A 16353-nucleotide genomic window follows, 5' to 3' on the forward strand; every position below is an offset into this window, starting at 1 on the left:
CAAAAGCAATATTGTTAAAAAAAAAAAAAAAAGCCAGTTCAAAAGGTAGCAGTGATTGTGCCCAGGCTGTTAACAGACTAATACAAGGAGTGATGACCTTGTGGAGTTTGTTGGTGATGAGGTCATAAAATGTGACAAAAAGAGATTGCAGTTTTTATTGTTCCATTGATTTCACCTTTTCCCTTTTCGATATGAAGTTGGCTAAAAGACTTTATTTTGTTACTCACTGAGTCTAGGGAGTGTGCAGAGAGAATGATGTTGTCTTCTAATAGGTGTTAACTGTGTTTAGAGGTGGTCAAACAAGTTTACATGTAGAGAAAACTAAACTGAAACTTGCATCTTGCAATATATCTGGGATGCATGACGAAAATTAGAATAGTCAACTCATTAGATAATATGTAAACATCAAGAGCAGATGGGCTTTCAGAAAAAAAGAACTTATTTTCAGGAAATTGTCTTGACTATATAAAGAAAGGCAAATATAGAATATTATTAGTGTCATAGAAGTGATATTTTTTTATTTTTTTTTACATATTTCCATTTTGTTACATCTGTTCAGGTTTTCTGATCTCAATCTATGCTCAACTTGTGACTCAGTCTTGGTATAATTAATACTAAGATAAAAAGGTAAGTAGGGATCATTTAAATCTTAATTTTTCACTTTTATAAATTTTCTACCAAATGACCAATATTTTATTTAATATAAACATGGCTTTGAACTTCAAGAGTCCATTGTTTGAGAGAAAGAACAAATTTCCAAATATTTTTTCTTGTTGCTAACTTGCTATGAACCAGTAGGAGTGATTTGAGTAAAATTTTAGAAATTAAATTAAAATGAAATAGCTGTGTAGAAGATTCTATATATTCTCCTGGGTAGAATCGTGAGGAAATATTATAACTGTTTAATCTTGAGAAAGTCATTTAATTTTTCTGACTGTTTACTCATGTGTAAAATGAGAGAAATAGACTGGCTTTCCAGATCAAACATACTGTGTTTCTGTGATATGTGATGCACAGGTGAGATAAATTCTTTCTTCAAAAATATCAAAATCAATCTAAATAGATGAGTTAAGTCAACCACAAAGGAAAATATTATCCACCAGTGTTCAGCTTCTGGCCATAGAGGCAAATGGCAAAGCCATTAAAGGTTTGAGGACAGTGGTTCGAAAGCAAAGAGGTACAGGGAATATATATCTATTATCTATAGATAGATAGATAGATAGATAGATAGATAGATAATAGATAAAACCACATTATGTGCAAAAGAGAAATAAGACTCATCAAGTTTAAGTAATATATTCATGGTTACTACAGTTTTAAGATTGAGGTTCAACCTCTGGTATCTGATTTATAAAATACATGCATTTTCCATTATTTCTTGTAGTCTGTCCTTTCTTAGCAGTTTATACTGAAAAAATGTTTAAATGACAAGGGTGATTGATTTCATTAGAAACTTCACAGTAAATTGATTTACCCACTCAAGGTATCATCTAGACATAGCTTACATGGTATTAGTATTAATTTGCGTGTGAAAATTTTTCCTTAAAAATAAAATTATAGAATTTAAAATATTCCATTTGGACATGACTTCACAGGATATCTAATCCAAACTATTCAATTTATAAGTTTACAAAATAAACCTTAGACGAGAGTTTAAACCTTTTTAGGGTCACATGGCTCATTAGAAAAATTATAGTATAAAGAAAGCTGTAACTGAAACCCATAATTCTAACTTTAAGCTAAAAGATCTTTATTTGAAAAGATTTAACAGAAAAAAATGGCTATGAGCTTTTATTATACAAAGTTTTACTATCATTATTACAAATTCTCATGGCCATATTCATTAAAATTTAATCTCTTTGTCCATTATATTGGTTGTCCCAAAAATTTAGTATAGAATATGATCTAGTCAAGTATGAGACAATTGCCTAAAAGAAGTAATAAATACAAGAACAAGAACTTGTAATTTGAGGTGAGTATTTCATGGCTTGGAAACAAAATTTTGCAATCATAAAAATCTCAAATAGTTGAGATCCCTATAATTTGGCTATGAGCTACCTTCTCCACATAATTTATTACCTTTTTCTCTTTCTGAGCTCTCTACAGCAGCTAAATGTAGGCATCTTCCCATGCTGTGTTCATGCCTGATGTTTTACCAACTAGGATCACTAGCTGCTGTTTCACTCCTTTGGAATGCCCTTTCTGTTACCATTTCTTGAAGCCTTACTTCTTCAAATATCGTTTCTTGTGCATGATCAGCTTCCTCTATCAAGTTTTTACTGATCAGTAAAACCTAGTTGTGGTTTCTATGTCCTCGGAACCCTTAGACAATCTTCACCATTTATACCACTCTTTTGATTTGTATCAACCAATGTCCATGCTGTTTGTTTCTGAGCTGCGGTTGTTAACAGTCACCCAATATTTCAAGTATTTCTTCATCTAGCTTCAATTGCATGGAAGTCCCAGTAGTTCTGACTTCTTTTATGGTCAGGTCAGTTAATTTCCTCAAGATAAAATTTTGTCCTAGATAGAAAGGAAATAAACAAGACAATAAATAAATTTAATTTGATACAAAACAGACATGCCCACAGCAATTACAAGTTACAGAGCTAGCATTTAAATTGTCCTTCTTTATGTCTAATCCTGTGTCATTTTTCATATGCCTCATTGGAAATCCATGCCACACTGCTACATGATTTTATGCTATTGATTACTGGTTCTAATTTTATGGCACCTTGATTGCCTCTAGTTGGTAGCAAATGATTCATGGAAATCTCAAAAAATATTAAATTCTCATCATTTTCAAGGTAAAGACTGTCAAACCTCTAGAAGAGTAGTTACTTTCATGAAATTGAACCAAGAACAGTTAAAAATGTTAAAGACATGGGGAGGTACAGATAAAAGAATTGTATACCTTCTCATTTTATATAAATGGAAAATGAGTTCCTTTGGATCACATATAGAGTTAATAATAGCAATTATTTTCCCAATAAGCCACTCATTTGCTCTTTGATTGACCATTTAATTTATTGTCATCATAATTAGCTTTGCTAGTTGTAGAATTAGTGATAATAATAAGATACAGCAGGTATTAGGGCTTGGTGATAAATTGGGTTGCTCTTCATTATAACTGGTATTTTTTCCCCTATGTTTTTTTACTGTTTTATTACAGTTTCCTAGTAGATTATAGACCTTTTTAGTACATCTGAACAATCCTTATATTGTAGGTGACACACAGAATCTGACACCTAACATATATTGAATATATCTTTATTGGTTTTCAAAATAAATAGATAAATGGATAATTTGGTTATTGAAAACTCTTACTTTGAAGGAAAAATGACTATAAAACTAAAATAAATGATACTTATCAGACTGAAGAAAGTCTCTCACTATGATATATAATGTACTTATACTCATTGTTAAATTAAATTCCAAAATGAATCCCAGAAACAAATCATTATTGAGTTTTGTCAAAGTGGAAGTTAGATCATGTCACTCTTCTCTTATAACCCCTCTAGTGGCTTCCCAGTTTTCTCAGAGGATAAAAGCATTTCCATTTTATAGTGTCTTCCAAGGCAGAACCATTTATGACATTCTTCCCCTCCCCCTGTCTCCCTTAGTCTGCCTTAGTCACATGGCTGTTGCAGTTTCTCTTTGAGGCTAGGCATCTCCAGCCTCAGAGCTGGAAGTATTGGAGTATTCTCTGCCAAGAATACTCTTCCCCCAGGTAACTACAGGGCTAACTTTTTTACTTCTTTTTTTTTTTTTTTTTACCTCCCTCAACTTCTTTTATCTGTAAGATCTTCCCTAACTACTGTATTTAAATTTAAAATTGCAACTTCCTTGTCCCATGTAACACACACATACACACAGACACACACACACACAGTGCAGTTTCTTGCTTGCTTTGTTAATTTTTAGAACACTGAACACATAACACTTCATAGCACTTGTCACCTTCTAAAGAACCATATTGTTTATTTATTGCCTGTATTCCTTCATCAAAGTGCCTGCTTTAAAATGCTGGTAATTGGTTGGTTGTTTGGTTTATTGGTACATCCTCTGGACATAAAACATAGTAAGTGCATAATAAATGAGTAGCCAAGTCAGTATTAGTATTAGCTATAGTGTATCTAGAAATGAGTATCTCTGTCTCAGTGTTCTGCTACTTATGAGGCCATATATAGGTTTTGAACGGCAAAGAAAACTTTTTTGAATGTGATACTCCATAAAATTTTTTTCACTTATTTCCCTGTCATGAGTTGTTCTCATGGAGATTTGTGTCTTAGAATTTTTTGGATGAGGAAGTATTCAACAATTGCGGTTAGTTTCATAAAATAGAATTTTATTCTAAGGAATAATAGCAGTAGTGATAGATGCAATTTCCAGATCATCCCTCATTTTAGCTGAGACTAAGCTTTTTTTTTTTTTTTCCCAAAAAAGAACAGGAAATTGGCTGACTTGTTTTACTTCTTTTCTCAATTGTGATCATGTAATTCAGGGGTGGGCACTGGTGGCTTTGATCTGTCTCACTCTCTGTTTTTGCTTTTGTTTTGTTTTTAGTAGTCATTGAGCTAAAAATGGTTTTTATATTTTTTAAATGGTTGTATTTTAAAGGAATATGTAAGTATTGCATAATATCCTTGATTTTTCTTCTTGACCTACAAAGCCTAAAGTATTTACTATTTTTCACTTTAAGAAAAAGAAGATCTAAAACTCACTAATAAGATAACGAGTAGCTCCCATTTGTTAAGAACCCACTATGTGCTTTGCACTGTGATAAGTGCCTTTTATATGTTATTTCAAGGCCTTAATATTTGTGCAAGTAAGATATTTTTAATCACAGCTTTACATGTGAGTGAATAAAAGCTCATAAAGATAAATAATGGCCAAAATCATATTAGCCGCTTCCTCATCATATTAACAATCAACTATTATTAACTAATGAAAACATTAGTCTTCTAAAGCCCCAAATTCTGTCTCCCCTCAACTTTGTTGCAAATAACAATAAAAATAGCAGCAGCAGCAACAATAAGGTTACTTAAGGAAAAAAATAAAATTTAATGAATAAGCTTTGAATTCCTTAGAGTTTAAAATTTCCTGATGGACAGTCTGTTGCTTTATTTTTCAGGACTGTCTTATATTTTCTGCTCTGTGTCAGTAGTATATGAAGCAAGATGGAGTTTGTCAGCTGGTGGCCAGGAAAATAAAGAACTCTTGCCAACATCCAAATGACCCATCTGGTGGTTGGTCATGACTCTGTGCTTCCCAAATGTTGCCACAACTAGGTGTTCATCCTTATCTCTGAATGGTAGGCCATGAGCAGAAACTGGTTACTAAAACAAAATCAGTTTACCAAGGTAAACTTAACAGGAGCTGAGTGTCACACTCTAAATATTTTGAAATATATTGATCATATAAATAGTATTTCTTGAAAACTGCCCTGAAATTTTTGAATACTTAGGTTTTTGAGAGATACTACCTTGAGAGAATATATACTTATTTCTTATTAGACAAAATTAAGACTGGTTCTCAGGTGTGAATTAACATTGGATGATTTTATAGATTTCAATCTATTTTCATAGATTTCATAGAAAAGTATGTTTATAAAATTTTTCATTTCAATATGAATTTGTAAGCATATGGTAAGTGACATAGTGTGCTTGAAAGAGAACTGAAATAAGAATCAATGAGAAGTGTCCAATCCATGCTTTCCACCTTACAACTTTTAAGATAAACTAGTCCTTGGGGGCTCATCACCAGTTAATTTTTCCACGTGTAAATAAAAAATATTATTTGTTATTGCAACACTATACATACATACACACACATACAAATATAAACATATACAACTACCTCATATACATATACTTACCTTCCTATAACATGTGAGTAAAATATTTATATCACTTTTAAATTTAGATAACTGTTAAGATAAATCCATTTCCTGGGGAACTACAGCATATCCGGTTTTTAATGTTTGTGTTTACAATTCCTGCTGATTTTCCTGATTGAGTTGCTTGCTGTTATTTAGCATTTGCTGAAACGAATAGGCAGGGAGTCAGCTCAGAACATAACATTACATATGACTCACTGTCTAATGATACAGACAGTGCTAGTCTAAATACATCTATATATATACAATCTATACAAAGGTAAATAAGTTGGAATATAAAGGTATACAATCTAAAACAATGGTAAATAAATTGGGAAAAATGGAAACAATTTGAATGTAGGAGATAGTGGTAAAGTTGCAGCTCAGAATACTGAAAAGCGATTTCTGTAGTATCTCCACAATTAAATAATGCACAATGATGAAAACATACTTTCTCCTATTTTTTTTTTTCCATTCCATGTTACATTTATACAAAGATTGCAAGGGGAACCACAAGCCTGTACATTCCTAGTGAATAGAATTCTCTTTAAGTCTTAGTTTCTTTAGCATGTCACTGCATTTCCTTAGCATTTGTTATATGGTAAATACAAATTGAATTAATACTGAGTTAATAAAGTGAAATGAGTTGAATATATTTTGAATTAATAAGGCAATTAAAAGGCAAAAATGGTAATAATGACTTGGAGACTTTCTAGCAGGGATGGCAGAAAACTGGGACCTCCATAACACAGAGAAATAAAAAGGATAAGGATATATTTCACCAAGTCCAGTCAAAGAGCTCTATAACTACAAGTCAAATTATTAGCATTAAACTGAATTTAGCAAGTGGGCCTAAGGCTATTTCATTTTGAAATGGCAGTTGGATATCTTTTTACTTTTAAGATACAAGAAACTTAAAAACATGTGTACACAATTGTAGGAAATATTAGAGTATTGGTATGCATTAGAGTTGAAACTAATTGCCAAGATAATTGTTGGACATCTGTAGAACTTAAAATTGTCACCTGAATCCAGTAAGCAATAATACTTTCTATTATTAAAACCTATGTTCAGGGCAGCCCTGGTGGCGCAGTGGTTTGGCGCCGCCTGCAGCCTGGGGTGTGATCCTGGAGACTGGGGATTGAGTCCCACATCGGGCTCCCTGCATAGAGCCTGCTTCTCCTTCTGTCTGTGTCTCTGCCCCTCTCTCTCTGTGTCTATGAATAAATAAAGTCTTTAAAAAAAAAACTTATGTTCATAAAGTTTATCTCTGAAGGCTGAAAATAATATCTATAACATAGAGTCTAAATCTTTAAGGTATCTCAGTAAAGCCCTTTAACCTGTAAGATTCATTTGAATTTTAATTAATATTAGGATTGCTTGTCTCCCTTACCAGTATGCCATGTTTATGATCTTGAAAAGTAATATTGAATGCATTAATCGAATAGTACCTTTGGCCATTAAAGGTTCTGCAAAAGGACAATTAAGCCACTATATGCCACATACTGTGCTCTGAAACCTACAGCATTCTTCTAGACTGCATAACCTGAAGGAATCCTTGAAAGTCACTTTATCTTTAAGATTAAAGGAAATTGTTAGCAGAGAATTCCGTACTTTCATCCTTAGGCCCATTGCAAGCTACTAGCAAAGGCAATTTTCTTTTCTTTTCTTTTCTTTTTTTTTAAGATTTTATTTATTTATTCATGAGAGACACAGCAAGAGAGAGGCAGAGATATAGGCAGAGAGAGAAGCAGGCTCCATGCAGGGAGCCCAATGTGGGACCTGATCCCGGGACTCCAGGATCATGCCCTGGGCTAAAGGCAGGTGCTCAACCACTGAGCCACCCAGGAGTCCTGCAAAGGCAATTTTCATAGTAGATTTTATAGTGTGAGGAGAAGGGAGACTTTATTTTTCTGTAGTATACATTATTAAAACTTTGGCAGGTTGTTAAAACCATGTATTTAACAAACTACTTAAACATTGTGGTAGCTGCCAAGGTAGTGATTTTGCTTCTTTGTATTATTGATAAAAAAGGGAAATTTTTCTCTAACTTCCAAATAGAATTAGGGCCCTAACTTTGACAGTAACTTTGGAGAGACCATATTGTGTATTGAGATTTACACTTTTTTATATAATGAGAAAAAAATGAGATACAAGGAATTAGAGAAGTTGGCAAGTATTTTACAGTAGAGCACCAACTAGAATCTGAGTAATTAGACTCCTGTCCATCTGTTCTTAAGTCAATCACTGCCACCAGGTTGTGATGCATGGGATGTTTGGGAGAAGACGGAATGATTATCTTCCATGTTCCTAGGTCCAGGATTGTTTGTGAAAAGGTAGTTGCTGTTTTGCTGGCCTGGTGTGATAAGAGCCATTTACCTGAAAAATATTGTTTCCCTCATTGTTAGCAAATCAAATTTGAATCTTATGACATATGTTCTGTGGGTATATCCTTGGCATGCATACATTATTTAGATATTGAGTGCTAAAAACATGAAAAACACAAGATTACTTCTCACTGTTACTATAAATATGATGAAACAGTAATGTAAATAATATAAAAATCATAATATGTAACACATCTTAAAGACTTCATTGTTCAAAAATCAGTCTTCTCAGTTAGATGTTATTTAGGTTAACAATGGCATTAACTTTTTTTTTTTCCTGACAACATACGAGCTGATAAGTAGAAAGATTACAGGAGGTATTTTGGGCCACTAAGAAGTTATTCTGCAGTTCAGTATATGATACCACAGTCCACTGAGTGTATAGGCCACTCAGAGATAATAGGAAGCTTATTGCTTATTAAAGTATATTGCCATTTACTTTGACCCTTGACAAATTCTATTCTTCAAGGTTTTTCCTCTGCCTTTCTTTCCCCCTCTTGACAGGTAATGATTTCAAAAGATCTATTAGATATTATATGCATAATGAAAGTGCAAAGCTTGCTGTCAGGTACAATAGACTGCAATTTTTATTTGAGGCCTCAAAGTTATACTGTGTCACAGGTATCTGGAAGGTCAATGAGGACTGTGCCTTTTTCCTATCTCACTTTTTGGCAGACATTGGCAAAGTTCCTTGGTTAATGCACAATAGTTTTCCTTTCTTCCCCTTTTATCTAGATGGACAGTTTGTTCTTCCATAAGGAGAAGGTCAATGATTTTCTCTATTCTAGTTTCCTTCCTAATCATTGTTATGTACTTTGTAAGTTTGCAGTAATATAGAATAATAAAAATTGGCTCATTAATGTATTCTTATAGACATTATATTGTCTAAAGAGAACTATTTATCTAAAGACAAATTCTCAATAGCAACTTTAAAACATCAGCCATAATTCTGCCACTATTTCCGTTTGTGTATATTTTCTTCCACATGCATAATACTTTTTTACATAATGATTATCATAGTGTATATTACATATTATAGATCTCTTTTTAATTTAGAATTTTGGTCATAATAATTATGAATGGTAGTTCTAGTTAGTCTTTTAATGGCTTTCAATAACTTTGTCATTTCAATATACACTCTATTTAACGTGTCCTCAAAGTTTGGACTTTTTTTTATTAGTATTACTGACAATGATGCAACAAATGTTTTCATGTAAATTGTTTGAAATTCTATTGAATTATTTCCTTAGGGTAAAAGTCTTAGAATCAGAATGACATAGACAAGGCATGTATGTTATAAAACTTTCGCTGTAAATTCCAATAATAATTTCCAAAGAGTCTGTACAAAATTATAATGCCACCAGCTTTGAATAAAGATGCCATGACAACTATGACAGCCATTCAGTATGATAATTTGTTTGGTTTGTTATAAAATTATTGCTCACTATTCCAGGTGCTTTTTGGAAATTCTTTGATAACTTGCAAGAATATTGGCATAAGTTTCACTCTACTAATTTTTTTCTTTTTATAAAAATTCCCCAAACCTTTCATATACTAATATTGAAATCTTTATTTTTTCTGATAAATGTTAGAACTATTACATTTCTTAATAATTATCTTATTTTTTATAAGACCAAAGTTTGAAAATTTTATATGTGTAATTTTAATTTTGTCTTTTTGTTTGGTGATTTTTTTTCTGTGATTTAAAAGCTAGAAAATTCATGATTGCTCTAATTGAGTAACAAATATTTCTTATCTCTTATTTATGATAGGCACACAGGGAGAGAGACAGTGGCAGAGACACAGGCAGAGGGAGAAGCAGGCTCCATGCACTGGGAGCCCGACGTGGGATTCGATCCCGGGTCTCCAGGATCGCGCCCTGGGCCAAAGGCAGGCGCTAAACTGCTGCACCACCCAGGGATCCCAGTGTTTTTATATAAATCTACAAGTGTTTGATTTTTTAAAAAGATTTATTTACTTATGAGAGAGAGACAGAGAGGCAGAGACACAGGCAGAAGGAGAAGCAAGCTCCACACAGGGAGCCCGATGTGGGACTTGATCCCGGGACCCCAGGATCGTGCCCTTGGCCAAAGGCAGGCACTAAACCGCTGAGCCACCCAGGGATCCCTACAAGTGTTTGATTTTATGTAAACTTTATCATGGTGCATGGTGTTATGAATGTAATCTATCTTACCTACGTTTGCCACTTCTAAAGTTATTATTCAGTTTTTCTAAGGTTGTTTTCCACTATTTAAGTAGTGCTTTGAACTTACAGTTCTGCAGTTCTCGTTATATATGAATAAACATATGTCCTGGAAGTTGATTTTTTGCAGATATCTCCATCAGGTAAAATTTCGAGAACCATTGCTAAGAAGTTGGTTATTTTTATCAAACTTTTTTTTCTTGAATTTTATAATGAGATAAATTTAGGGAAACAAATCATGGACATTTTAAGAAATGGTACATAGTTTAGAGCAAAAAGAGTTTATTAAATACCTAATTTCATATATTGTGTTTTTTGTCTAAGATCTTATTTTATTTCTTTTCATTATAGCTTTTACAAGTTAAAACTTAGATGAAATCCTTCCTTTTATTTATTTATTTTTTTGTGTAAAATTCTCTCCTTGCATGTCTATTAGTTTGGGCTATATGCATTTTTATGGGACTAATTGGAACATTCAAGTTTATTACTATTGTTTAAGCATCATATTTTGAGGCTTTATTGTTAGTCACAAGTTATTGGGATTTTTTTAATACTCTTAGCAAGTTTTCATACATTGTTTTTGCTGATTTTATTCATTAGTAAGTTTAAATCAATCATTATATATATATATATATATATATATATATATATTACTCTTAGATTGTACTTTTATTTGCTTTTATTTTTATTTATTTTTTTAGATTTAATTTATTTATTCATTAGAGAGAGAGAGAGAGAGAGAGAGGCAGAGACACAGGCAGAGGGAGAAGCAGGCTCCATGCAGGGAGCCCAATGTGGGACCTGATCCTGGGACTCCAGAATCATGCCCTGTGCCGAAAGCAGACACTCAAATGCTGAGCCACCAAGGCATCCCCCTTTTATTTGCTTTTAAATAAAATTAGTTGGAAACTCTTTTCAAATGTTTTTGAATAATTCACATATTATATTGTTTTCTTTCAAATCTTATAAGATTTTGAATGTAAATATCAAGAGAGCATTATTTGTGACTAATAATAATCAAAATTTTTTCATGCATTATCCCCGATAATTACTTATTGAATCACAATTACATTCCTGCTTTATTTTAATTTTTTTAGTTTTAAATTATTAATAGCTTGAAACCTCTTACTCTATTTTCCATTTAACTATCTATCACAAAATTAAAAACTAGGATCATGATTTAGAGTTGGGTTATGGCTCTGTTTGGACCTTGTATTCTCTAATGTATATCTCAATTGCTAGGTTGCAAATCTGGGAATAGAGATTCAGTCAGCTGTTGTAATTATTTCAGTATCTCTAATTATTTCAATATCCCATTCTAAGTCTACATATATAACTTATATATGTAAATTGACATACAATTTATATGTGAACATAAAAATTGAGTACTGAAAAATGTTTATCTACATGTAACTAGTACCCTAATAAGGATACAGAACATTTCCATTCACTCCAGAAATTTCCGCCATTCACTTTCCATTTCATTTCCATCTCCAAGATGTTGATTTTCATGTTGCTATCAACATGGCTATTTTTTGCCTACTGTAAAGAGTCATATAATTTGATAATGTGTGCATTTCTTTGTGTGACTTTCCTTTGTTCAACAAAGTACCTTGAGGTTTATTTTGGATGTAGCAATAGTTAGTTTACATTTGTTGCTATGTTGCCATTTCATTGTTCAGGATATTAGGATTGTTACCAGTTTGGGCCTATTTTGAATGAAGTTACTATGAACATTTTAAAGGATTTTGCTGTTGGTTTGTCTGCTTGTTTATTTAAGAATAAGAGAGAGAGAGAGCATGAGCAGGGTGATGGGCAGAGGGAAAAGCAGACTCTGCTGAGGACTCTGGGATCATGACCTGAGCTGAGGGCAGACATTTAACTGATTGAGCCACCCAAGCACCCCTAGTATGAACAGTTTTTAACACAGGTTTTTTTTTTTTTTTTTTTTGTGGGCATATACTGTCATTGTCTTGGGTAAAAATCTAGAAGTAAAATTGCTGGATCAGAGGATAGATGTATCTTTAACATCCTAAGTTGTACCACTTTATAGTTCTTGCTGCAATGTATGGGAATTCCAATTGCTCTATATCTTAATGGGCACTTGAAAGTATGATATTTTTGGTATCTGTTATAGAGGCTAATGAATTTTATTCCTTTCTTGACCAAGTTTGGTACATTTTACCAAAGAAAATAGGCAAAATAAATATCTGCTATTTTCTACTTACTAACCTATCTAATTTTTTCTGTTCCTTTTTGTAACATTAAAAAGTAGGGTAAGAAAAGCACAAAACCATAATTGTACAAAAACAATTGTCATGAAGTGAAACCCATGTAAATAATACTATAAAAGCCTTCTCTTGCTATACTTAATTCATTATATCCTTTCTTCTTTTCTAAAAATAACTACTATCCCAACTTAGAATTCTGTTATTTAGTTTTGACTGACTTATAATTTGAATGTTATGAAAAAGGTCGTCTTTTGTGTTTGAATTATTTCATCCAACAAAAGATATGGGAGGATTATCCATGTTATTGTGTATGGCTATACTTCAATAATTTTAATATACTTAGTTGTATCCTTCTTTATCTGTTCTACTGCTAATGAATACTTAGGTGGCTGTTATTAAGCATAAAACTTCCAGGGAAGCCTAGGTGGCTCAGTAGGATAAGTAGTTGACTCTTGATTTCAGCTTAGGTCATGATCTCAGGGTCCTGGGATCAAGCTTCACATCAGGCTCTACCTCCAGGGCGCAGTCTGCTGAGGATTCTCTCTCCCTCTGCTCCTCTCCCCGCTCATACTCTCTCTCTCTCAAATAAATAAATAAATCTTTTTTTTTTTAAAGGAATAAAACTTCCATGAATGGTCTTAGAGATGTCACTTGGTGCATTTCTATTGCATATACACCTGGGAATAGGATTGATGGGCAGGAAGTCAGCATAATAATAACAGTTTTAAAAATGGTTTAACAACCTATTAGCAGTGCTTGAAGAATCCCATTGCTACACACTGTTTTCAACCTGTTATATTTTTAGTCATTTTTGCTTTAGCCATCTTAATGAGGGAATTCACATGTCCTGATTACTAAAGAGTTTAGTTTCTTTTTCCAAGTTTTATGAGATTATGGATGTCTTTTTTTTTCTGTTTAATTCTATTGTACATTTTTATATTTAGTTTTCAGTATTTTTTAAATAAATTCATGAGTTCTCTTATATTATTCTGAATATATTCACATTGTTATATGTGTCGTAAATCTTTTCTTCCCTTGAATGGATTACTTTTGCAGTTTATCAGTTGATTTGATTTGTTTATCATTTCTTTCTTTTATAGTTATTGCTTTTGTATTCAATTTAGGAAATCTTTTCCTTATCTAAAGTCATAAACACAGTCTCTGTATGGCCTTCTAAAAGCTTTATTAAAATGAACTTCAGATCACTCTAGATATAGAGTTCAGGGATTGATGGATGTGTGAAATCTGAAGCTGGAAATTGGTATCCTTTCTCTACATTGATGTTTTATTTACCAGGCACCCATATTTTATGGAAATGATTGTCCTTTATCCATTAAGTATAAAGCAAGTCTCCGTATGCAGGTGGGTCTATTTTGGGCCCTCTATTATGTTACTTTTATTTTGCAGTTAAATTTTGGGTCAATACCACAATATCTTAATTTCTGTAGCTTTTATATTAAGCTTGATATTTGGTAGAGAAAACTTCTTACTTTGTTCCTAGTATTAGCATTACTTGGCTTGTTCCACTGCCATATAAATTTTAGAATTACATTAATTTCTGCAATCCCACCTCACAAAACAAAATACTTAGTAATTTAAAAATTTTTATTATGATATAATTGAAACTATATCACATTTTTGGAAAATTTACATATTTACAGTATCAATCTTATTACATAGTATTTTAAAATTTTATTTTCTTATGTTTTCTATTTAGAAATGAAATTGCTTTTCATGTAGTATCTAACAACTTTGCTCAAATTACTTATAGATTCTAAAATTTATCAAATGTTTGTAGACAGTCTTGTGATCTGATATTTTATTTTTTATCATGCTTATTATATTATCTAGAAGCTCCCCTACACCATTCAATTGAAGTGATGTTATCAGGCATGTTTGTCTTGAAATCAGTGTTGGAGGTAAAATGTTCAGTATTCCACCATTAACCATAATTTAATAAATTTAATTAATAAATATACATTCTTTTCATTTATTCTTATGTCAGTTTTAGTCTGTTATCTTTGGAGTTTGTACATTTTATCTATATTTTTAAATTTAACAAATAAAATCACTTATAGTGTAATCATATTTTCAATGTCCATTGAAACTATAGTTATGTATCTTTTTATACATCTTTTTATCTTTATATTCATGAATTTTTTTGGGTTCTCCTCCTTTCCTTCTCTTCCATTTTAATTGATCAACCTTGGCAGCCTTTACCAATTTTACTTTTTAAAAAATCTTTGATTTTTTTGAGACTATTTTATTTTGAGTAAGAGAGAGCAAGCATGAGTGAAGTGGGGAGAGGAGCAGAGGGAGAAAAAGAGAAACTTAAGACTCCATATCCAGTGCAGAGTCCAGTGCAGGGCTTGAACTCATGACCCCGAGATCATGACTTGAGCCAAAATCAAGAGTCAGGGGCTTAACTAACTTATGCCACCCAGGTGTTTCAATTGAGTCTTTTTATTACATATTTATTTTATTAAATTTTTAATTTATTTTCTTTTTACTTTTTTATACTTTGGCTTAAATTTGCTGTGTTTCTTTTAATTTCTTGAGATGATTCCTAGAAAACTGCTTTTAAGCATATCTTATACTAGACATGAAGTTAAGGCTATAAATTTCCCTCTATACACAGCTTAAGCTGCATTCTACAATTTGTATATATTATATTTTTTTATCTTCAAGTATTTTCTATTTTCCTTAGTGATTTCTAACTTACTAACTTAATAATATGAGGCACATTTATTTTTTAATTTCCAAATACTTGGGTGTTTTCTGCTTGCTATTTTTTGTTCTTAGTATCTATTTTAATTCCATAGTTTAAAACTTTGAGATTTCTTTTTTAAAGCTCATGTATGCTGAAAGTTGGTAAATGTTCCATGTGCATTTGAAAATAATGTATATGCTAAATCTATTTAGTATATTGTTTTATATATTTTGATTAGGTCATTCTGTTAATCTTATTATTAAAATAGACTTATCCTTCATGATGTTTGATTTCCTTTTGTCCTATCAGTTACTGAGAAACTTTGTCAAAATATTTTTAATAATTGTCTGTTTTTACTTTCATTTCTCTAAGCTTTAGCTTTATCATTTTTAGACAATATTATTAGGTGTATATAAATTTAGAATTTGTTCAACTCATCTTGATTGTTAAACAACTTTATCTCTACTTATGCTTTTTGCTGTAGTCCTTTTTTGTTTGTTTGTTTATGAGCTTTTAGTCAAAGCACTTATTAAACTTTTTCCATTGCTTTTCTTTCAAATGACTTATATACCTGTATTCAAGATCCTTTGCAAGCAGCATGTAGTTGGCTTTTATTCAGTTGAATAATGATTGTCTTTTTACTAGAGCATTTATTGAAATATAATTTAATTACTATTTAAATTTATCATAATGTTGCTTACTTTTAATTGCTTCCTTCTGTCTCCCTTTTCTTTTTTCCTTTCTTTTTGATTATTTATTATTCTACACTACCTCTCTGTAAATTTGGGCATTCTAGACCCTTACTATTTCTTTCAGTTGTGCTAGAAACTGAGACCTGCAAACTTGATTTCTTAAGACTTTTATAATGTTATATTTTTATCTTTTTCCCCCCAAATGGAGAGGTCTTAAACTTCATTAACGCCACTTAACTTCTTTCTACCTAT

The 16353-nt window shown here is 31.9% G+C and overlaps 1 long non-coding RNA gene across 5 annotated transcripts in view; it reads left to right on the forward strand.

The window, feature by feature from the left end:
- LOC144322304 (uncharacterized) overlaps window positions 1–5455 on the forward strand; it is a 220126-nt gene extending 214671 nt beyond the window's left edge. For 2 of the 5 annotated variants that reach the window (XR_013387898.1, XR_013387901.1), the window contains exons 6-7: window positions 560–627; window positions 5135–5455. This is a non-coding gene — a long non-coding RNA (uncharacterized LOC144322304). The remainder of the gene's footprint in view (window positions 1–559; window positions 628–5134) is intronic. The other 3 variants (XR_013387908.1, XR_013387897.1, XR_013387905.1) reach the window with 3 other exon arrangements.
- The last annotated feature ends 10898 nt before the right edge of the window (window positions 5456–16353 follow it).

The sequence above is a fragment of the Canis aureus genome, chromosome 10 (assembly GCF_053574225.1).
Source record: "Canis aureus isolate CA01 chromosome 10, VMU_Caureus_v.1.0, whole genome shotgun sequence".
Classification (NCBI taxonomy): domain Eukaryota; kingdom Metazoa; phylum Chordata; class Mammalia; order Carnivora; family Canidae; genus Canis; species Canis aureus.